Source organism: Phalacrocorax carbo, chromosome 5 (assembly GCF_963921805.1).
Source record: "Phalacrocorax carbo chromosome 5, bPhaCar2.1, whole genome shotgun sequence".
Classification (NCBI taxonomy): Eukaryota; Metazoa; Chordata; class Aves; order Suliformes; family Phalacrocoracidae; genus Phalacrocorax; species Phalacrocorax carbo.
Window position 1 is genome coordinate 71,178,333 of NC_087517.1, and position 22,946 is coordinate 71,201,278.

Below are 22,946 nucleotides of genomic sequence, written 5' to 3' on the forward strand. Positions count from 1 at the left end.
TGTTCTTTGGCTCTTTAATGCGGGAATGAATCACTGCAATTTTCCTTGAAGACTCAGAAGAACGTAGGAACTGAATCACTGTGTTGTGATCCGTCTCTGGCCAGAGGAGCTTCTCGAACAAGCATTCGAGCCACGTCGGGATGCTGCAAGATTCAGATTGTTAAAAATAGGTTTTCTAAGCTGGAAGGGACCCACAGATTTTTAAACCTGTAACACTGGAGAGGTCTCATTTTTTTAACGCACATAATAAATAATGCCTTCATTTTCCAGGCTGATCAGCACCTCGGAGTTAAAGGTAAAATGAATCAGTGCCTAACGCATCACGGGACAGGGCGGAGGGAGAGATTCATAAATCTTAAGCGGGGTTACGTTAATCAAATCTCACTTCCACAGCAGCGCTGCACGGGCTGCCTTGGCAAGGGGCCGCCTCTCCTTGGGCCGAGCAGCCTTCACTGTGGTAGAAAAAGGAGGGCTGGGGAGGGCTTTTCCAGGGGAAAAGGGTTTAAATCTTTATATGATATGAATCAAATAAGCTTTTGCTGGGTGGCCTGTGTTCCCGTGGGGTGTTTCCCAGCAGAGGGCAGGTGCAGACCTTGCCGGGTACCCACTGCAGCGCATCTGGGCTGGCAGCGGCTACAGCGTCGCTTTCCCTTGTCGTCCCTCCCTCTGACCAACCACAGCTTCTCCCCGTAACTCTCATTTAAAAATATATCTATATTTATAGTGATACGTCTGGGCTGTGCCTCAGGCCTCCTCTGGAGAGCAGCAGAGCTAATAGGGAAAGCATGCAAGGGCGCTGTGCCTCTGGACGTGTTCTTAATGGTGCCTGCTCTGCGCCTGTAATGGAAATTGCCCTAGCCAGATAAGCCTTCGGCTGGTGGCAGGGCAGGGTTAGACGTGCTGCACCTTCCCTGGTTTTCAAGGCGCTTTCCCTGTTTGCCGCTGGCTGGCCATAAGCAGGGAAGCGGGGGGAGCGGAGGGACTCATTCGCGAAGGTAAACGCAGAGTTTATTTTAGCGGTGCGTATCAAACGTGGGGATGTCGGATGAGGCGGGTTCACGCGGAAGCGTCCCGTCGCTAATGGGGAAGCCGCAAATGCTGCCTGCCCTGGGAAAGGCAGGACTGAGAGCCGGCACCCAGCAGTGCCCCCCGGCCGGGCGAGATGTGACGTCCTCCCACGGTTCTGCGGCGGCCGCGTCTGTTTCGCAGGTTAGGGTTTACTGATTCCTTGAAAGAAGGAAGAAAAAGCACGCTGGGTTGCCGTGCCGAAGCTGCTGGCTCCCGGGCCGTGCAGCTCAGGTGGTGTATTTCTCGCTGTGTGCTCCCTACGTAGAACACCTGATGGAAGAACAGTCGGAGCATATTGTCCTGCAGGTAGCAAAGCTCTGGCTCGCTTTGGTCTCTTACAGGTGAATTTTGCAGCTGAAGGCATTCGGCTGAGCAACAGCTACGCTTGGAGCCGAGGGCGCGCTAATCTCGGGCTCTCGGTCAGCTGCAGCGGGGTAGGCGTGCGAGGGCAAGGCTTCCACAGCAGAGCGCGGGTTCCTGCACCGATGTGAGCGCTGGGAGGGCAGGAAGGGCTGGGGCGTGCTCTCCGGCCCAGCGTGCCTGCCACAGGTGCTGCAGCTCTGCTCTCGTGTAGCTCCCCAGCTGCACAACTGCACTGCGATAAATACTGGCAGCGTTTGCACGAGGAAACTTGGTTTGTGTCCTCGGTCCTTTGCTCCACGAGTCCCCTCCGGAGCTGTTTGCAGGCAGAGCCAGCTCGTGCTGAGCTGTGACGCTGCCAGGGCAGGTACTGAAATGTATTTGGTGCAGAAACTCGTGTCAAAAGGAAAGTGGAAGATGTGGAGAAGAGAGGCTGTAACAGCTCCGGTGTCCCGCCTCGTGCTTCCCGGGGCACATGGGGCCACGGCTTCTCCAAGCTGGGTCCAAAACTGGGGTTTAACCAGGAGCCCGTGTTTGTGGGGATGCCCACAGCATCAGGGTAGTGTTGGCTTTCTAAACACGCCAAGGACATTTGTTTTAAAGTATATCCGCAAGGTAAAAACTGCTGCAGAGGGGTTTGGCTGCGGTGAGACCAGCTGCGCATCGTCGAAGACTATTTGCAAAGGAAGCTCTGGCTACGGTGTGGGGCTCAACCGTGGGTAAAGCAAATCTCATCTAGTCTGGCGAGGTGAAACCGCACCGAGCCGCTCAGGATGTGGGAGAGGGACCCGTGTTTGAACAGCATCCTGGGCAGGGCGGTGGTTGCCCCCACTTCTCAGCAGGGACCTGTGTGGGTCGGTTTCCCCCCAAAAAAACACTTCCCGAGTCCTGCGGGCACCTGCTGGGGCTGCCAGGTGGGGTTTTCAGTCCGCTGCGTTGCTGTAGGACCACCTGCTCGCTCTCGGCAGCTCCCCGGGGAGCCCGTGTGCCCCCGCTCCGTCCCCACCGCCTGCCCCGCCCCGGGGGGGGCAGGAGCCATCACCCCCGCCTCGGCGGCAGCGGGGAGCACGCGTGCTCGTGGCTGTGCATGCGTGTGGCAGAGGATGCGGTTTCTCGCCTGTGGGGCTGGTCCACGAGGGGAAGGGAGGCTTTGGTAACCTGTGGGGAGGATGATGTTTCCTTCCAGCGCTGGGCTTTGCTGTGCAATTTCAGTACGGGGTGATACATAACGAAAGTGTCATCGAGTCTTGTTTTCACTGTACGGAGGAGATGTGCTGAGGCCAAGCCCTGCGGTGGTGCCTGAGCATCGTGCAGCGCATTGCTCCATCCCCGCTCGTGAGCATCCCTCCTCCTCCCGCCTCCCTCGTGCAGCCCTGCGCCTCGCAGTATTGAAAAGCTCTGCTTTTTTGGGCTCTCACTCGCCTTGCGACCTTCCCTGGGGCTCCTGGCAGAGCTCGCTGCGGTTAAACGTTGGTGACGGAGCAGAGACCTGCTGCTGTGTCACCTCCGTGTTTCCCACATATGGGTGAGCTGGTTTCTTTGCCGGGGGGGGGGTGAGAGCCCGTGCAGCCGCACGCCCTTGCTGCCACGGATGCAGGCAGAGAGGGCACGATCCCCCGCGTCCTGCCTGTGCTTGGCAGCAGCTCGGCCAGGGGCCGTTGCAGGCAGCTGCCAAGGAGGGAGCAAATCCCCCTGCACAGCTGTGCCGGGCCGCGCTCCCCCTTGCAGCGAGGCACCCACTCTTCCTGAGCCACAGCCGGGCAGGAAGATTAGAAAGAGATTTCTTTTCAATATATAAAAGAATTCACAACTGTGAAGGGGAGACAAAAACATTCTTGAGCCGAGGGGACAATATTGTGCGAGGGGGGCCCGGGGGGGGAGCGGGGATTACTGTAGCAGAGCCCAGGGTCGCACCGCCTGCACCTGCTGTTTGCTGAAAAGCTGATGCTGAGCAACAAGCAGCTGATGCTGAGGCCCAGTTGTCACCCTGAATGGGGGGGAAAAAAAGGCTCCGATCGGTGCACTCGCCAAAGGAAATGGCAGGCATCCCATCCGCCGGGCTGGAGGAGGGGGTGCTGGCGGCGGGGCGAGAGGAACCGGCTCCCCCCGGCACGCGGAGGTCTGGGCAGCCCCGGAGGTGCGCGTCCGGCTGGGGATTCGTCATTTCAAAGGGATCCAGGAGAAACAGGGCGATCCTGAACCCCTGACGGGCACAGGCTCTCCCCAAGCCGTCCTGCTCACCCCAGCGCCGAGCTGCCCCGCTTGGGTCTGGGGGCTCGGGCCAAATTACACCCGCGGGAATATGGCTGGAGTTGCCCTGACGTTACACCGATGGCAGGAAGATCAAAACAGGGCTCGGGGCAGAGGCAGCCCAAGCGTGACCCACCTCTTCGGGTGCACAGAGGGGTGGCGATGCTGGTGACGGTCCCCAGATGGGCCCCGAGGTGCGACGGGTGCTCCCCCAGCCCGCGCCTCTGGAGCAGTGGTGCTGCAGGACGCCCTGCCCTTCGCCGCCGCTGGCTCCCGGGCAGGAGCATCCCGCTGCTCCCGGTCACACGTGGCGTGTCAGCCCTCGCTGGCGGGGCCAGTGACAGTCGGACAGAGGCGCCCTGAAGCACGAGGACCAGAGTTGTCACCCAGAGGTGCTGAGGGGCCTTGGTGCGAGCCCAGATCTCTCGGCTGTAGGACGAGCACCGAGACACCCGGCTCAGCACCTACCCCATGGGAGCATCGCCTTTGTCCAAGCAAATCTCGCACGGAGCAGGGCAGAGAGGGAATGTGGAGTTTCTGGAGGGTGTTCCAGTGGGCTGACGGGGGCTGTGCTTGTGCGGAGCCCTCCTGCGTGGGGACGTCTGGTGTCAGAGCTGGGACAGCCCGGCCAGGAGACTTTCCAGCCCGCCGCAGAGCTGGCTGCAGCTGCCTCCCTTAACAGAGGCGGGAGCAAGGGTGTCTTCCTGCAGCTGTTGAAGGGATGAAAATAGCTCGCATGCCTCGGGCGTCTGCAGGGCGAGGGGGACTGTACTGCATCGATGCTCTCCCCGTGAGCCAAACATCCCCTGTGCTGGGGCACTAGGAAATGCCCAGCCACATCCTCGCCGTGCTTGCCGCAGGGCAAGGAGCTTCTCCAGAGCGAGAACAAGCCCATCGTTGGTCTGAAGAAGCTTGAGACACCCAGAGAAGGAATAAGCAGCAGCTGGCTGGTGAGTCCAACCTAGAGAAGAAAAGCAAACAGTTATTTTTTCAGCCCCGCGGGTCCCTGGCGTGATTCAGCACCCCTCTCACCCCGGCGTGAGGAGCCAAGGGGCTGGCCTGTCCCTGTCCCTGCGGCCAGGACCCCCTCGGGAAACCTGCGGGGACGATTTCTTTTGCTGCATCCCTTCCCCGGGCACAGCCAAAGCTTGCGGCATTGGCCAAGGAGGTTTAAAACTAAAAACCCACTTGGGGCAAACCTCACAGGGCAGTTGCTGCCCTCTGCGCTGCGCAGGGCTCTGGGCTTGGGCTCCAGGCTTAGGCTACCGAGCCTTGGGAGGCTTTTTAGTGTGGGCTGCCTCTCCAGCCGACCTGGTGGTATTTCTGTCCTTAACGGCTGCACGGGCCATAAGGCAGCTCTCTCCAGTGCTTGGAATGGCCTTTGGCAGCTCCCCCAGGCCGCGCTTCACCAAGGTGCTGGCATCGTGCTGCCGGCTGAAGGCGCTCACCTGGGGCTGGGTCTCCCAAGAGCCGGCGTTTCCAACACGGCTTCGCAGAGAGCTGCCTGGGGGGACCGGCGGGGGCGAGCAAAGCTGCAGCAAGTGCTGCCCGGGGGGTCAGATCCTGCCCTGCAGCTCCGTGCGGCTGCGGCGCAGGGCAGCTTGCGGGGCTCCAGCAGCCCCTGGCTTGCAAAACAGCTCTGGGGCGGCTGCTCGTGGCTCTGGGGTGGCAGTTTGCAACAAGCAGAAAGTGGAGAAGCCCGGAGGCCGCTCTGCTTTACACACCCACCCACAGCAGCCACCATCTGCCTGCACGAGGCCTGGGGATGTCCAGAGGTTGCCTCGTCACCTTCGGATAGTCCTAACTGTACCCAGGGAGGTCTGTCGGGACGGGACATGACAGTAGATATGTGCAAGGGGGATGGGATGGGGTTCTGCAGCTTTTCAAATGGGAGGGGGTGTCAAACCCAAACCCACACACCCCCTGACCAGCTGCCAACCTGTCAAACAGCCTCCAAGAGCCTCGGAGGGGAGGATGCCGCCGGCCTCGCGGAGGAGCCAAATGTGCGATTAATGAGTGAGCGTGGCAGCCACACGTCTCCCGTTTGATTTTGCAGGTCCTGCCCCTCTTGCTGTGGTTCCTTTCCGGACCCATGAGCTCAAGAGAGAAAAAGCCGGCCCATGAAGCACCGTGATGCTGAGCCAGGTCTGGCCACCAGGGACCCAGCCCGTCTGGGGACCGTCACCAGCATCGCCACCCCTCTGTGCACCCGAAGAGGTGGGTCACGCTTGGGCTGCCTCTGCCCCGAGCCCTGTTTCGATCTTCCTGGCATCGGTGTAACGTCAGGGCAACTCCAGCCATATTCCCGCGGGTGTAATTTGGCCCGAGCCCCCAGACCCAAGCGGGGCAGCTCGCAGAGCGAGGTTGAGCTCAGTCCCTGAGCCAACAGCACTGTCTGGCTCTGCACGTGTAGAACAGAAATGAGTGTATCCGCTTATTTATGTTATTTATTAACACTGAGCAGAGACAGACTTCATCCAGATGCTTTCCAAGCCTGTGCATAGGGAAATCCCGCTGTGAGACCACTGAGACATCACCTGTGTTTCAGGGAGTCCCGGAGCCCATTAATAGCAGGATTTTGCAAAGCGTCGCCCCAGGAAATGTCCCTAATCCCTGGCCACATGCACATCCACTGCTGGGAACAGGACGCCGGGACAGACAGACCTTTGCCCTGGCCCTTGGGCAGCCACTCCTATCCAGCCTCTCCCACGTCAGGACATTTGGGGGCCTGTCTTTAAACTTTTCTAAGGGGAGAGGTTTGCGAGGCAAACCCTGACCTGAATGTGAATGTGGAGCCCGTTCCTAGAGGTAAAAGGGTGTCGAGGGCACTTTCTTTCCTGGCTCTTTATGGGGGGCACCTCCTGCTCCCGTGCTGGCGCAGTCACGGCTTGCTCGCTCGTGGGGCAGCCCCCGGCTCTGGCGTCCCCGCCGAGACGCGACGCTGATCCCTCCGCAGGGATGGCCGTGCCCGTGGGAGCAGCCGCTATCTGCCCGGTTTGACTCGGTGCCGTTTTCTCCCCCGAGGAGGCGGCTGCTGTCGCGGCACGCAGAGGCACCCCCTCCTCCTTTATGCTGACTCAGCACACTTTGGAAAACCAGCTATCACCAGCAGCAGAGACGGCTCCCTGCAGCTTTCCACCCGGCTGCTTTTGTTATTAGAAAACCCCTTCCATCTCCATACGCCTATTTTCTTCATTGCAGCATTGCCTGGGAGTCGTAGGCAGGATCAAGCCCTTTTTGCCCGGTGTCCTTTGCGCGTCCATCAAGACCCCAGCGCCTGTGAACGCCCCGAACCTGCTGCCAGCAGCACATCGGGTCCCCTCCCCCTCTGCCCCCGGTCCCAGCCGCAGGGTCAGCCTGGAGGGGAGCGTCCTCGGAGGCCTGCACGGGCGTTTGAGCGATCCCCGGGTGTAGGAACCCTTCACCCCCTGCTTTGCTTTATTCGGGTTTGCTCCCCGAGGCAGGGGTGCGACGGAGGGAGGTTTGGCTACGCTGCGGATCTCATTGCCAGGGAGCCGTAAGGAGGCAGAGACAAGATGATGATTAAAAAGCCGATGCACTGCAGCGGAGCTTGTTTCAGAGTTGCAAGAAAAGAGCTGTTTTCTGTGAAGTGCAAAAAAATGCCCCTGAGTTCAGCCAGATCCCACCTCCAGGCTGTTGTTCGCAAGGGCAGGGGTGGCTTCGAGCCCCAGAATGGGGGCTGCTTGGAGGGGCTTGGGGCAGGACAAGCCCCGGCACCCGAGACCACAGCATCCATCAGGGAGAGAGGACTCATGGACCAGCAAGGTCTTGGGGTCTGAGGGAATAATTAACTCCGTGGCAGTCATGGGTTGGCCATGCTGATCTTTTTAACCCTGCCCCTTAAATGCTTTACCCGTCGGAAGGGACTGAGCTGTGCTAAAAGGTTAAGTAACTCGCTCAGGGTTATTACGGTTGTCTGTGGCAGAGCAGGGCAAAAAAAAAGCTGTGGGCTTCTGAGTCACGGTCATTTTTTTACCTGTCCTCATGGTTAAAAAAAGCAGCTTGGTGCTGCTGGGTCTGGATTTGGTGTCCAGCCATCGATTCTTCTTATGCCTTTCTCTGTGAAATTTAAAAGCTCTTTAATGCTTAATATATTCTCCTCTGCAGGTACTTACATATTGCAATCAAATCCCCTCCCGGCGCGCCGGTGGATAACCCAAACAGGTTGATCTCCGTAAGCGTCTCGCAACGGAGGTTCTTCTCCAGCATCCAATGGTTTCTGTGCGTTCCCGCCGCAGCTCCCCCTCCCTCCCCGATACCCCTTCCAAGCCTCAGGCTCCCGAAGCACTTGCTGCAAGGTCAGTCCCGGCCCGCTACGGGCAGAGCACGGCTGGAACCAGCCTCGTTTTCTTCTCCCCGCCTGATGATCGAGGTGGGATAAAGAGGCAGAAAACCCGCAGAGCTGCCAAAAAGAGAAAAGGCCGGGCAGGGATTGCATGGGGGCAAGTCATTGCGGTCCTTAGAACAGTATCTTTAATTGCTGCATCTCTTAGTCTGCCTGTGCCCAAAGAGCTAATCCCAGGTGATTACACTGGACAATGTCATTTAAATCAATTATCTCTCCATTCAGAGCCATCCGGCCTCTCCTTCCTTCACTGTACATCCACGAGCCCCATAATTTATTCATCCTAGGCTGCACTTAAACATCTGCTCCGGTGCCATTTGAGTTTGGCAGAGCATGAGCTTTAAAATTTTATGAAACACAGTGCAGGTGGCAAAATCAGAAATTAAGGATTATAATCACGGCGAAGAGCAGGACTCAGCCGCGCTCCTCCGGGGCTCCCCCCAGCTCAAGAGGAGAGACACGAGGAAAGCTCCTGGGGATTTAACGCCCGCCAGGTTTGCAAATCACATATTTTTTTCCCCCATTTTCCCATTCTGAATGGCAGGTTGGGAGGATGTTCACATCCTCGCCGCGCCTGGGAGCGCTGCGCTCGTGTGGATGCTTACAGAGGCAAGGAGAGCACCTTGCGCTCGCTGCTCCTCGGGGTTTTGTGGCTTTGTCGTTGCTGCAGCAGAAGTCTTCTGCCGAAGGGATTATTTTTGGCAGGTGAGCTGCCTGTGAAGAAGGCAACTTTCTCTCTTTCCCCACCAAAATGGGACTAACGGGCTTTTAATTAAACGCTCCATCCCAGCCGTGCTACTGGGAGGAAGGAAGCCACGCCGGAGCCGTGCCACGGTTGCGTCTCCTGCCCTGAACGTAGGGATAGCGATGCCGGGTACGGACCTCCCCGGGTGCGGGGGGAGCCCCATCTTCTCCAGCACCACCTCACCCCTTTTCCCCCATGAGTGCTTCCACCCCATCAAAAAATAACAATAAAACTGGAAGTCTTTATAAGCACCCTCTCATCTGCCCCCCCCCACCCCCGCCCACGGGGGGGTTAGTTTGAGGCAGCGAAACCACATCAGAGGCCGTACTGGGGCAGGCGCCAGCTCGGCCCTTTGAAGCTGCCTTCTCGGGGGGGAAACCTTACAGGTTTCCCGGGGAAAGCAGTGCTACTGCAGCAGAGAGGTGTCTGCTTGAAGGGAAAGGTCTCGAGCATCGCTCTTGGGCTGCGGTGGACAGAGGAGGCGTTTTCCTCCTGTTCCTTCCCCTACCCCAGTTTTCCTCTCCTTAGCTTAAGCGAGCCTAATCTCATCAGTTTGTGTCCAGGCTGTTATTGAAAACACTAAACAAGCACCAAACCTGCAGGACCCTTTTCATTTTTCTTGCCAGGAGCCTGCAAATGGGGGGGTTATTCCCTGGGGCACGGGGCGATGCTCGCGGGGCGCCGCCGGGGCCTGCCCAGGTTCCCCCCGCCGGGGCAGCCCGCGGAGATGCTGCGTGCCGGGACCGATGTGCTGCGGGTACCATAGATTTGGGATGCTCTTGCTTGGCCAAAAGGTAAGGAGGTCTGACATGGTCCGTGGCTGATGATTTTCTCTCAAAATAACATAAAATCAAAGCTCTAACTGTGTCCCCAAATTCCTGCTTTCACCACAGAGCTACAGCCCCCTTTAAGACACGTCTGTTGGACGCCGCAGTTCCCTGTGTTTGTAGCTAATGAACAGAGCTTTGGAAAGAAAACATTTGCTTTAGCAATTCCTCTTTCATCCCTTAACTCCACTTTCCACCGCCAGCGCGCGGCTGGGCTGGGGGAGAGGAGCGGGAGGGGAGGGCAGGGGGTCTCGCGGGGGAAGAGGAGGCTAAAGGGGATGTAGAGCTCTGCACGCCGTGCCTCTGGGTCTGGTGCCGTTGAAGCTGAAGGGCTTAAGGATCCGGTGATTCCTGACCCGTCGGGCATCGCGACCCGTGGTAGAGGAGAGGAGAAGGGCAGATCGGCTCCTGCTCCCCTTCCCAAACATAAAGGGGAAGACCATGGGGATTGTAAAGCGTTCGGCTCTTCTTCGATGCCTGCAAAGCTTCCAGAGTAACGGGGTTTTTAAATCTATTTAAGCACCTGGAGGATAACAAGGTGATAAAAAGCAGCCAGTGTGGGTTTTTCAAGAAGAGATCGCATCAAACCTCTCCAATTTCCCTCTTTGACAAGGAAACTGGCCGAGCGGATGAGGAAGAACCTGCAAAACAGGACAAATTCTGACTTGGGGAAGGGTTTAGACCTGGTCTCGCACGATGTTTTGGGAAGGAAATAAGGCCGTTTGGGCTGGGCGCAGCCGCCGCCGCGCGGCGCAGCTCGCCGAAAGTTTCTCTCCCCGACAAGAGGGACGGAGGGTGCCCCGCAGCGACCTCCCCGGCCCTCTGAACAGAGCCGAAGCGGGCCGAAGCAGCCGCGGCTGCGGCGGGGCGGCGTTCGGCCGCCCTACGCACGTGTAACCGCTCTGCAGCTCCGGAGGGGCTCGTCGCGTGGCCGTGCGATGGGAAGGGCTGACCCGGGACAGCCGCTGCCTCTCTTGGTCCCTTCCTTCGCCGGAGCGCGAGGATGCGGCGCTGGTGCCAGGCGGGCACCCGGGCGTCCTGCAGAGGCCATCGCAGGGCTCCAGCCTTCGGCAGATCTGCGCGGGACCTTCCCTGCGCCGTAGCGTCCCGTGTTGCTTCTCTGCCTTCAGTCTCCTTGACCGGCGGGTGGTGTTTGAAAGAGAGGGGCCACTCGGTTTCCCAAATGCAGTCCCTGTGCCGCAGGAAGGATTTCCCCAGGCACCAGCAAACCTCATTGCCGGGGCGATGAGGCACCAAGTCAGGGTGCCCGAGGCTGCGCAGGCTTTTATTTACCGGAGAACGGCGCGATGAGGTTTGACGCAGAGATGATCTGCGTGTTCAGACCCAAATTTAGGGAGCGGGGTAGGACTGAACACACGCCGATGTGATTTTTCAGGTTATGGTTTGAAGCACCAAGGAGAGGAGGGGGGAAGGAGCCGCCACCGCTCCCCTGCTCAGCGCAGTTTGTGCGTGCGAGCGGCCGGCGAGGCAGGCTAACCTGGCAGCAGCCAGGCTAGGCAGCTTTTTAAAGGTTGTGGGTTTTTTGTCTTTTTCCTTCTGGTGCTCATTGAAAAGTTGTCGTCTTGTCTTTCTGCCCACGCCTGCCTGCAGCGGTGGGCTGGCCGGCGCCGGGGGCACCCCTGCGCCCAAGCCCTGACATTTCCAAGGGTTTGGGGCCTTGGTTTCGTTGGGGTGTTGCAGAAGGCAAACAGGAGGGAGGGAAGGGAAAGGGGCTGGTCTCTGCTGTATTTCAGGGCGCTCCCGCAGAGCGCCGGAGCCCTGCAGCGAAACAGAAACGCAGAGGTTTGCAGGGGCGGCTCGCGATGCCCTGATGGGCTGCGGCACCGGCTGCGCCCCGCAGAGACCCTGCGAGCACCGACTATTTAGCAAAACTGAGCATTTCTTTAAGTATCTGCCGCCATATATCACTCAGTTGTCATTATTCTCCTCGTCTGAAAAGTTTTGTTCACCCGCCCCGGCAGCAGCAGCAAACCCAGGGGAGCGAGGAGGCAGCGGGGGGTCACGGCGAGCCCTTCCAGCCTGCACTGAATCACCCCGCGATAACCGATGAATACCAGAAAGACCTGGAGAGATGGGCCAAATTCCCTGACTGCCTGAGCAAATAACCGAGGGTATAATGTATTTCCAAAGCCAGGGGAAAGTTTACGGCACAGACCTGGAAGTGATGTTCTTTGCTCGCAGTTTCCTTACTTTTAACCAGCTTTATGTCCCCAGCTTTGAGCAAGCCCATCGTCAGGACCAGCTTCGTCACCCATTTCAGCTTCGAAAGCTCACCTGGCTCCGCGTTCCCCCACGCGAAACCGAACTTTACACCATGAGTAACACCTTTTTAGCAATTTTTCCTCCAAAGAACTCAGAACGATGCTTTTCCAGGATGGGGGCTGGCCGAGAGCCGCACCAGCACCCTGAGCAGGCCAGTGCCCCCGCTCCCCCCGTTTTCGGGGATAAGGCAGGTCTGGCAGCAGCTGCTGACCACGGGAATGAAATGAAGGAGGGTTTATCAGTGTTGCTGCTCTCAGGTGGAGTTTGTGTATCCTGCCTAGGGAAGGTTACCCCACCGGCCCCTCGCACCCAAATGCACCCTCAGCATCCCATGGGGTTATTTTCAAGGGGCTTTTTGTAGTTCAAAATCCCCACTAGATCCTGCCTGAGCACGGGGGCAGGCTCAGGTCTGCGAGGAGACCCAGGGGTTGAGTCCCAGGGCAAGAAGCCTGTGCCGGGGTGTCAGCTGTGGGTGAGGAGCTGGGGACCGCGGGACGGGACCTGCACTGGGAGGAGTGGGGAAGGCTGCAAATGGGGCGAATCCAGCAGGAGAGTTGTGGGTATCCGAGGATCCCAGGGTACAAATCTCAGCGCCCCCAGATACCTCCAGCTGAGCCAGGCTTGCTCGGGTCTTCATTTACAATTCAGAAAGCGGTTTCCCTGTGAGTCTGGCGCCGTCACGTTGATTGAGTGGTTTGTAACTTCCCTGGCTAATTGTCCAAGCGCAGTGTTCCAGCAGGGGCAGTTTTCCCTTTGGGAAGCGTCTTCGCCTACCTGCGCTGGCGGGAGCGCGGCGCTGCTGAATGGGGGACATCGCATCATTCCCATAGCAACAGCCTGGGAGGCTGCAAAAAGAGACTTATGACTTTGTTCCCCGTTTTGGCACGAGGAGAAGCCGGGTTTTACGGGATTAGGCAGATCCCAGCTCAAACATCCAGGGTAACACTGGAGGGAATAACGAATAGTAATAGCAGAATAAACGGCTTTGATATAAGGTTCTGTCCAAACAGCGCTAACAACCCACCTTGTTTAAGCTTGGTCGATGCTGACATGGTTTCCATGCTAAGTATGAAGTCTTTGGGGTTTTTCGAGCTTTTTTAACTGTGTGTCCACACAAGCCAGCACTTGGCACAGCTGTCTGAAAGCAATTCCTGCCCCCGCCGGACAAGACAATTGCACTCTCCTGCATCATCCCACCCAAAACATTTTGCTTCTCACGGGCGCTCTGGCGCAAGGACCATCTTGCCCGAAGCAGAGGATTCGTGATGAGGTTGAAGGTGGGCTTTCTCCAACGCAATCACCCCATCGACGTGCAGCAGCGGAGCCTCCACCAGCGCCTCGGGCTGCCCGTGCCAGCCCTTCCCCATGGCCAAACCCACCAGCCCAGGTGCCGCGACCGCGCAGTCCCTGCGGACCGGGCAGCAAAGCCATGAACTGGTGATGGATGAGATGGCAAAAACCAACTCGGGACCGAGAAACACAAGGGACCCTCCGGTTCCTCTGGTTTGAGTGTCGGGCTGGGGCAGAAGCAAGACTCTGCCACCAAGCACACTCATAGGTACTTCGGAGGAATAAAAAGGTCATTAAATTAGAGGCCAAGAGCGATCGCTGTCACCCAGTATCTCCCTGATGAGAGTCATTTTCCCACAGACTCTGGCACTAAGTCCACGTCTGACGGCTGAACTCGCATCTTGGTATCACGGCTTCTCACGCAGGGGAATGAAGCCCCTCTTTAGATTAATTTTGTTGATAAGTCATCACCCTGACTGCTGAGAGCTTGCACTCGCTGCCTGAGACACAGTCAGCTCTGCTTGCCAGCCTAGAGTTCAGCAAAAATCTGCCTTAATGAATTGAAGTTCCCTTCACTCTGGGTACATTCGTATCTCAGAAAAGCAGGAATCTTCACACCGTGGGAATACTTTCGACTGGTGGAGCACCAGTCCTCCCATGAGTATCTAACGAGGATATTGGTGTTCATAACGCCTCTTGCAAGGGCTAGAGCAGCCAGGACGCTGGTTTAAGCCTCCTGCCGAGCCCAGGGCTGTGGTCATCCGCAGCCGTGGGGCAGTGCCTGCAGCAGCACCCCCACCCTCCTCCTCCGCAGCAGCCCCATCATCCCACGCCCCATCCCGCAGGGAGACGCCACTGTTGGCCATCCGCAAAGGACCTCAGCACCGGTGGCTGTAGCAGCTCTGCCAGTTTCCCGGCTTTTTGAGAAAATGCCCTTCCTCCCCTGCCGCGGTGCCTCCGCGCGGGGCTCCTCTGCGCTCGCGCCGCCACATGAGCTGAATCACGATGCAAACCGGCCTCGTTTCCCCGCGACTTCCCGTTATCCCCCCCAGAAAAGCCCTTTTTGCGCAGCCGTGCCGTGTCAGCGTCTCGCGCAGCCTTCAGCACGGCTCCTCCAGCCTTTGTGGCAGTCGCTGCTGCGTTTCCTCCGGTTATTTGCAGGGAGCTGAGTGCTGCCTGTGGTTTCTTCAAAGCCCAACGCATTTCCCGAGGAAAAGGAGGCCGGTGAATGAGCAGGCTCCCCGGCTCTGCTGTTTACAACTCGCTGACCCTGCCAAGTTCTTCAGCGACGTTTGGTGCTCAGCGCCATCACGGGGGGCAAACCCAGGCTGGAAAAAAAGCAAAGAAAAGGCAAACGTGGTCAGAGAGCAGAGCCACGGCGTGAAAGCCCTCAGGGCCGTCAGCCTGGGGCTGGTGGGGAGACAGGACCCTGTTTTCGGGCTCTCGAAGCAGGGAAACCTCGGCCCTGCCTCCCGCTACAGCCGCCTCTTTCCAGGCAGTAAAGCTGCAATGGCTTTTCTTTTCCCGCAGGAGCTGACGGATCAAAACCGATCCTGATGCTGACGTGAGGAAATGGGGGATTGTCCCTTCCTCTTTTTTTTCCCTCCTTTCTCTCTCTTACGGTAATAAAACAGCAGTAAGGAAAGACGTGGGAAGGGAGGTTAAAGAGGCGCCTGGTGCCTCCGCAAAGGCCACCTGCACGCGCTGGGTGCTCGTCCCTGCTGGGGTGCGTTGGCACGGGATGTGTGCATGGGTTTAAACCAAGAGAAAGGATCCAAAAGAATCCTTTTGTACCTGAAAGAAGCTCTGGACTACCGGGGATCGTTGGTGAGCCTTGCCTTGCCCTTTTCCCTTTCTGCAGCCACAGGCTTGCTCCCATCACCCCTCAAGGACAGCACACGAGCAGGGCTGGCGGGACACCCCAACGCCTTTGCAAGCCCCCAGAGGTTCGGGATTTCCCAGACGTCCCTGCAGTTTGTCCCAGCTGGCTTCACGTGTATCAGCCCCCCTCCTCTGGTCTGGGGGCGCAGGCACAGCCCCATCCCAGGGTAGCTGCCGCAGCCCCCCGTGCGGGGAGCTGGGCACTGGCACCTCCAGCCAAAGCCCCATCCCCAGCTTCCGGGGACTCAGGAGAGCTTTATTCTTAGCCGGTGCTAGGCCGAGATTAGGTCTTAGTGTGAGTTAAGAGCAGGGGCAAGCCACCTCCACAGCTGCCCACAAAAACACCCGGACCCTCTGCTTTCCACATCCCCCATTTCCCCTCCCCTTCTGTGTTCACCTCTCCCCGCTCCCGTTCCCTCTCCTGCTCCTTCCCGTGCTCCAGTCCTCCTCTCTTGCCACCTTTCTCCCCTGCTCCTCAAAGAAAGCTCCTTCCGCTCCCTTTTACCTTTCCCCCTCTCTTTTGCTGTTTCAGGCCATGCTCATCCCCTGCCCTCCCCTCTCCCGTCCCCGCGGGGCGGCTGCCGCTGCCCATGCGGGGCCCATCGTTTGCCCCAGGTAATTGCACGTCCTCCGGCTCCACCGCCAACACCAACCGAAGCGACCCTCCGCGGCACCACGGCAGCCCCAAACCCCCCGGCGCTGCCCGATTCACTCCCCGCAGGAGCCACCAACCCCGGGCCAACCTTCCTCCGCCCCCGACTCTCCCTTTCCGAGTATTTGTTGATTTAAGCCAGCCCTTCAGGGATTCAATTTCTGTGCAGAACGCAAGGATTTAGCCACACAGCCGACGTTAATGCTAATAGGATTTGTACAGCTCAACTCCAAGCCTCCCCGTAAAACTTACTGCCCCGTTGTTCTCTTAACCCTTCCGCCGCTCGCCAGGTGCCTGACCTACGGCCACCGAAGCGGCGCGAAGGATGGGGCTGCAGATGGTCCATACGAGCTTCAAGACGCGGGTGCCGAACCCTATTTCATCCCTGCGACCACGGGGTTGACCAGAGGTTAGGAGGTGATGTGCGTACGTGCGCTTTCCCTCCGCCACTGAGGAGTTGTTGTCTTAATGAGGCTTTTGGAGCTTTTTCTGATTTCCCCACCAGAAGCGCCGGGAGGTGATGCTCCGCCCTTGTGCTGCTCTGACCTCAAGCTACTGAAAAGAAGAAATGGGAAAAAAACCCCAACCCTCAGGGCTGACGACGTCCCCAGGTGAGACATGGGGTGGACCTCACGGGGCCAGGCACCTTTGGGAGCTCAGGGATGAGAAGAAAGCATCCAGGAATGACATTTTTTTCTCACATTAAAGAATGAAATGAACAAATAGTTACACCGCCAAACCAAGCCTTTCTCCTCCCGGGACGCGATGGGGGCTGGGGGTTCTCAGCAAGCCTGCGGTGGGCGTCCGCCCTCACACGGGGCGGCTGGTTTCCGTACGTACCGGCTGCGATCTGCGTCGGGGAAACCAGCGGGAGGGTGTGATGGTGGCCGGGAGAAGCCACCCGAGGTCCCGCCGGGGAGGAGCACACGAAGGCGTTGGGTGCTGGTGGGCACCGAAATGGGAAACCCGAACACTGCGGCCGCCCCCGCTCAAAGCCAAGCCCTTGGCTGTCACCGGAGGCGGCTGCTTTTAGGTCTTGGCTCGTTTTTCCTAAGCCTGGCCCAAGATTTCCACTCTCAAAACAAGGGGGGAGATTTGTAGAATAGGAACTTTTTTGGTGCGGGATGTTGGGGTCACAGAAACCCCCCTGAGCATCCCCTCCCCGCCCCCCCAAGCACCCCATCCCCATCCCCCCGGGACCCCCATGGCTGGGAGAGGCGCAGCCCTGCCCAGTGGGTGCCCCTGCAACGCCCACGTTGCAGCAGGGAGTGGGGCAAAGAAGGGGGTGAGCCCCCCTGGAGTGGGGCAGGAGAGAGCCGGGGCGAACAGTGAGCCTTTGCTGAGCAAATTTATTTCAACTCCTAGGTCAGAATTTGTTTTATTTACAACTGTTTTATATACACGCACATCTGAAATTATGTATATATAACATCACTGAAATCATGCCTAGCTATAAGCACCCACTTTTTGCGGGCCACGCGTGCCAGCTCAGCTCAGGGACCCAGAGGGAAGCTCTGACTGCACTGAGAGACCTTCTGCGTTTAAGAGTTCGTTGTTGCACTGCCAGCGGATGAAGGCAGCCCGGGAGCCAGCTGTCCTGCAGCCGCGCTGGCTCCGTGGCGGCGGCTGATCGGTAGGGGCAAAGACAGGCGGTAGCACAGTTTCTCAGGGAGGCAGTACCCACGGCTCTGAATGCATATGGGAATAGGTCTGTCGCATTTGCAAAGGCAAATATCACTTTGGAGTTGCACATCGCTCCGTATTTAAACAACACATACCTCATTCACGCTTTATTTTCATTTATATAGCGTGATTTTTTCCTTAAGAAGCCTTAAAGATGCCCTGCAAAAGCTCTGTTCAGCGTTTTCCTTATTCATTACTTGCAAAAACAACCCATAAGTGCTCTAACCTCATCGTTTCACGTTTTCTCTCTGTTGAAAAGGCAGGAAGGCAAGTTTCCTAGCTCATCCTGGGCCTTCCTAAGGACACCTTGTGAGTATCTTCCTCCTCGAGGCTCTGCAGGAAGGACTCCTCTTTGCAGATCTGCGCGAGGGAGGAGGTTATACGTATGTTAATTTAAACACCTGAAAGAGTTCCGAAACAAGTGAGTACAGAAATCACTCGCGCTTCCCGTTTTGGTGAGTTACGGTGTGTGCAGAGGTGTAGTTTCTTACAGAAATGCAAACCTCTGGCAAACCCCCTTTCAAATTAAAGTAAGAATAAAATTTCTGATAGATTATGGGCTGATACTCCTTATAGACCAGGGAGCGGCAGGCAGAGCCCCCAGGGTCCGGGTGCCCACTTCAGGCTTCGCCTGGCCAAGCCACGTTTGCCCAGTCTTGGCCTTTGTCAGGCCCATGTGATGTATTAGATATCGCATGGCCCGTTCCTCCGCTGTGCGAAAGCAGAAAAGCAGGGCCTTGGAAAATTCAGCAAAAGTCCCCCGGGAAAGCAGAAATGTGCCCAGAAATGTGCTTGATCTATTCAGGCGCGCCGAGACGCGGGTGGGTGTGTTCTGGGATTTCTCCCACCAAAACCAGCGAGCTGGGTGCCTTGGTCACGGGAAACCAGGAGAAATACTCTAGGAAGAGCTTCGCAAGCCTGACCAGCAAGAGACGCTGCTTTCCAACTGGACAAAAAAGTAATATTGATGCCATTTTCTACCCCCCTGCGAGGGGTTTCCGTCCCGCTGTGTAGCACCCACTCACCCACGGGCAGCAGCGGATGCTCTGCTCCTGCACGCAGCCCCGAAGGCAATAAAAAACCGCAGTAAACCAGAATCTGGCTTGGGGTGATGGTTTTCCAGCAGCGAGAACACCGCTTCAGCTCCTTCCAGTACTCTCCGCAGCACCCGGTATTGCTTCGGAGGCTGCCAAAGCGCGGCTGTTTCACACCCTGTTTTATTGCTGAGCAAAGAGCTGCTGTCACCCTCCGCCCCAGGAGCCCGGCGAGGGAGCGGTACGGGCCAAGGTCCAGCGGGGACGGGCTCTGCGGGGCCCCTCCGGCGCACACCGCTCCTGCAGCCCGCCCGACCCCTCGCAGGGCACGACCTGGCGCCGGAGGCAGGGAAAGGCTGGCCGCGTAACGGGAGCCTGCTGTTTTGGGGGTGTTTGGGGTTCAGACACTCGTGGCAGTGGCCTCCAAGCTCTGACACTAACCCCTAAAATGGGGTTCGTTTTCACTGCTTTTGTTCCATCGAGGACCACCAAGGTCCTCGCACCCTGCATCAGGTGCGACCTCCCAGGGTCACTAGAAGTGATGGGGGGGGTAGTTTTCTCATGCCAATGCACCCCCAGATGCTTTTCAACGTGCCTTTAACTCTACAGCTCCAGCGCCGAGGTACCTTAAGAGCATCCTTAGAGATAAAGTGCTTAAGGAAGCAGGGGCTTGTGCCCTGAAAAGCCCGATACCCTGGAGCCCTGTGTTAACGAGGTCTCAGTGACCACAGGCCAAATTTGCGCGGTTTCCACCCAAATCACGACACACCTGCTCAGATTAAACCAGAGCACGAGCGTGAGCGAAGATCTGGGTTAGCTGTATTTCAAATCTTTGCCCGCGTCTAAAGCGTGGTGTGGCACGAAGAGCGGCAGAGGAGAGTCCGTCCAGTGAGAAAGCGATGGGTTCCCTACGAAACACTTTCAGGGCTGAGTTGCTTCGTAAAGGCTGAGCCACCTTTAGTCGGAAAGCCTGAAGAGTTAATCCATGAGTAAGAGCGATCCGGAGATAAAGGCATTCCCCGCGTGCTCAGCAGTCTAAAACTCAGCAGAATAAGGAAGTTGAGGAAACAGCGTCCCAGGTTTCGGTCAACACACCAGTATTTCTAACGTCACGACATGCAAAAAGCCCGAGTGGGTGTTCTTCAAGCTTGAGCAACCCACCCCAGCTTCGGGTTTTGAACGTAGCTGCTTTTTTAATTACATGAGAGCGCGGTAAAGGAGCCGCACCGCATCAGCTGGGGCTTTGGGGTAAATCAGCTTCTGTGCAGGCGCCAGCCGAGGACTATCCCGTGCCAGAGAGCTTTTATTTCAGGCGGCCATCAAGCATCGGATGCGAATGGATGCAGAGTGACTGAAAACTAGAAACCGCTTCTAACTGGCAGGGAACCTCCTAACTCCCCTCCCTGCTACGCCTAAAGCGTGCAAAACCTGGCAGGCTCTCCTCACCTTTCTGCAGAGATTTCGCAGAGCGAAACTGGATTTCGTTATTTTCACGGCGGACGCCGCTACAAAGTGTTATCATAAATAATTCACACAAAGGTACAAATGGTAGAAGAAATGAGCAAAGCCCATTTTGAGAAACATTATCTTCCTTTTCGCCTGTGTTTTGCTCACTTAGGCGCTGATTCACAACTCCAGGCATTTGCAGCCGGATTCACCACAAACCGGTGAGGTTCTGCAAAACAGCGTCTTTCAACGAGCCTGAAAATTAGCAGAGTAGAAGGGCTTTTTCTGCAGAGGTCACAAAACGCCCGGCCAGCTCGTAATATTTGAGATGGCTTTTGTGGGTACGAGTCCTGATGGCGGTGACACTCGTGTCAGGCCGGAGAAGGTAGCCCAGATCGCTACCGGTGCGAGTCAGAGCAGAAAGACCGAGGAGGGATGATTTGCCTGAGCAGCTCAAACCACTCGGTTATTAAATGTCAGTGCCGGGGCTGGTACGGAGGAGCGGCAGGGGGTTTGCTCCCCCTTCAGCCTCTCCTCCTGCTCCTCATCTGCCCCGAGGCTCTCTCGCCCGCTCTAAGGTCGCGCCTGCCCAAGGCAGCGGCATTAGCACAGGACGCAGATATTTAGCTGCTTGTGCAACACCTCGACTAAGCAGAACAACATGATCTTCTCTGTTTTCAATCCGGGGAGCCCGAGCCGTGGCAGCCAGGGTGCAGAGGAGCCGGCTGCAGCGAGTTAAAAAGCTGCCACCCTTCATCCTTCCCGCTTTTCCCCCAAGACATCACCTCCCCGGCAGCCCAGCCAGGATAACAGGCTGGCTGAACGCAACCGCCCGGGAGCGTGGAGGGGCAGGCACGCGTCCCCTCTGCCGCGGGCAGCGGCTGCGAGGAACGTCGCCGCCACGTCCGTGTGCTGGCACCAGCTCCCGTCCACCTGAGGGACGCGACGAGAAGAGGGCTGAAGTTTTTACCAGCGATGCAGCTGTTTCCTATGGAAATACAGATTGGCCGAGCCAGTGCCTTCGGGATTTCTTGTTAGGTTTCCTGTATTAGTTCCGTGCGAGGAACTAAGTCACTGTTTTGAGTCGAAAACGTAGCGCCGGTTTGGTTCCCGCTGACTTACCCAAGCTGACCGCAGCTAATGCGCTGCCCCGAGCCCAGCAACCAGGCGTGGGGCGAAGGAACGGCTCTGGTCGCTGCAGCCCTGCCGAGCGCAGCCATCGCACGCAGCTGCGCTGGCGCTCGCAGCCCACTAAAACCCCATCCTTTAGCACCGCCGTTCGCAGATGGTCATATAATTATTGTTTGCTTTCCCATCATGTCTTTTTGGGACATGTGTTTTGCGTTCGGATTTCTCCAGCCTCCCTGTTTTTGTGAATCACACTTCATAAAATAATGGCTACCTAGGGAACGTGAGGCATAACATTTTATTCTTCCCGTGCATATGAATTTTTCACTACCGCTGCCACGATCCAGCTCATAAAGCAGAGCCCTCGGTTTTAATCCTTATTTTGCAGCGTACTTAAGCACACACCTACATTCACCTCCACCCATGATAACACTCAGCTATGTTTATTTAACTCTTACTCCTGTGGTTTTCTGCTTTAATTTAATCCAGGTCTCATTGCCTGGTCCCCACCAAGCTCATCTCAAGCAGAATTCATTGTCTTTCTCTCCATCAATAAATTTGGCTAATGGTGCTTGTATATTCTTCACTGAAGCACTTTAAAGCCTTAAGATGAGAGGTGAAATAAGAAATACAACACAGCAATCCCCTTTCTTTTGCAGCGCACGTGGGCTGAACATCCCCGGCGCTGTTGCTTGGTAGACAATACCAGCAGGATCAGCTTTTCTAAAACTAAAATAAAATATAAGTTAAACCTTCATGGCAGTAGAAAAGCAACAAACCTGCGGATGATTCCCTGAGACACAAATACTTTTTATTTGCCATTTTTCCGGGTAGGTAATGAGGTCATGCATGACACCTCTGTGCTGGCAGACCCCGCTCCTCTAGCCCCAGTCCCTCCTGACTTCTTTCGATGGAAAAGGGGAAATATTTCACCCAACTACGAACAAGCAAAAGCTGATGTTTAAACAGAAATCTCAGAGGAAGCTGCCTATGTAACCACAGCTGGTATGCCGCGCACCGAAATACTGACGGCCAACTTGCTTTTTTTGGTGTAATATAATTCCAAGTCAGTCAACAGAGCTCCACCAGGAATTAATTTGGCCTTTTGTATTAACTGGGTTAGCCCCGGAGGGGGAAAGAAAAGGAGGGGAACCACTAAAAACCATCTCTTTTGCTACCGGAGCCAGCGCAGCAGAAGTAATTTTTATGCTGACACATCGGGCAGGATGGGATAACTCAGCTGATCTGGATTTGGGGATGCTTTCTTGGTGCCGGCCCATTTGAGGAGACACCTGGAAAAGCAGGGAACCCCAGGGGATGCAGCTGACACACACTGAGGTAAAGAAGACTTTTTAACCCAGCCCTGTCAGTGCAATCAGATGGGAGCCATACAAAGACATGACTGCAGGGATCCTGAGAAGATGGGCTGGGTTTAAGCCCTGTGTGCAGCCACGGAGGCTGTTTGGAAAGGTGGGGGCTGGCGATCCTCCCCCTCGCAGATGCACCCTGCTCTTCCCTGCAGCCAAATCCTTCCCCGAGGCCCGACCGGGGAACCAGTCGGTGCAGGATCCTCCAGACTGCTGCAAACTGTTGCATTCGGTGTGTGAGCTTACTCGGTTGAAGCCTGTTGCTTGAGTTTCCGTGCCTGTTTTCAACCCGCCTGTGTAATGGGCGCTTTCCACCAGCGGCAGGGCACTTTGCAGGTGCTGTTGTGGGTGTGGGTGAAGCTCTCCGTGCTGTGTTTCCAGGGGTGTGCTGCCTCCCGCCTTGTGCTAGGAAGGGGTGCCAACAGCCTCCTGGGAGCACGGCCGCCCGAGCTCGAGGCTTCCTTTCTCTGTCCTTGCAGCATTGCTGGGGGATTTTTTCCTCTTCTTAGATTTTTCTGTGGCTTTTTAAAAGCTGCCACAGTTGTTCCTGAAGGTCAAAAAAGCTC

The 22,946-nt window shown here is 57.0% G+C and overlaps 2 long non-coding RNA genes across 2 annotated transcripts; one reads left to right on the top strand and one right to left on the bottom strand.

The window, feature by feature from the left end:
* The first annotated feature begins 6,100 nt into the window (after positions 1-6,100).
* On the top strand, positions 6,101-16,447 carry LOC135313587 (uncharacterized). Its single transcript, XR_010373183.1, has 2 exons — positions 6,101-9,583; positions 16,013-16,447. It is a non-coding gene; the product is annotated as an uncharacterized LOC135313587 (long non-coding RNA).
* Positions 16,448-17,094: 647 nt separating this feature from the next.
* Positions 17,095-18,666, bottom strand: LOC135313588 (uncharacterized). The gene is made up of 3 exons (XR_010373184.1): positions 18,431-18,666; positions 17,461-17,765; positions 17,095-17,209 (listed from the first exon to the last, which is right to left on the bottom strand). It is a non-coding gene; the product is annotated as an uncharacterized LOC135313588 (long non-coding RNA).
* Positions 18,667-22,946: the final 4,280 nt, after the last annotated feature.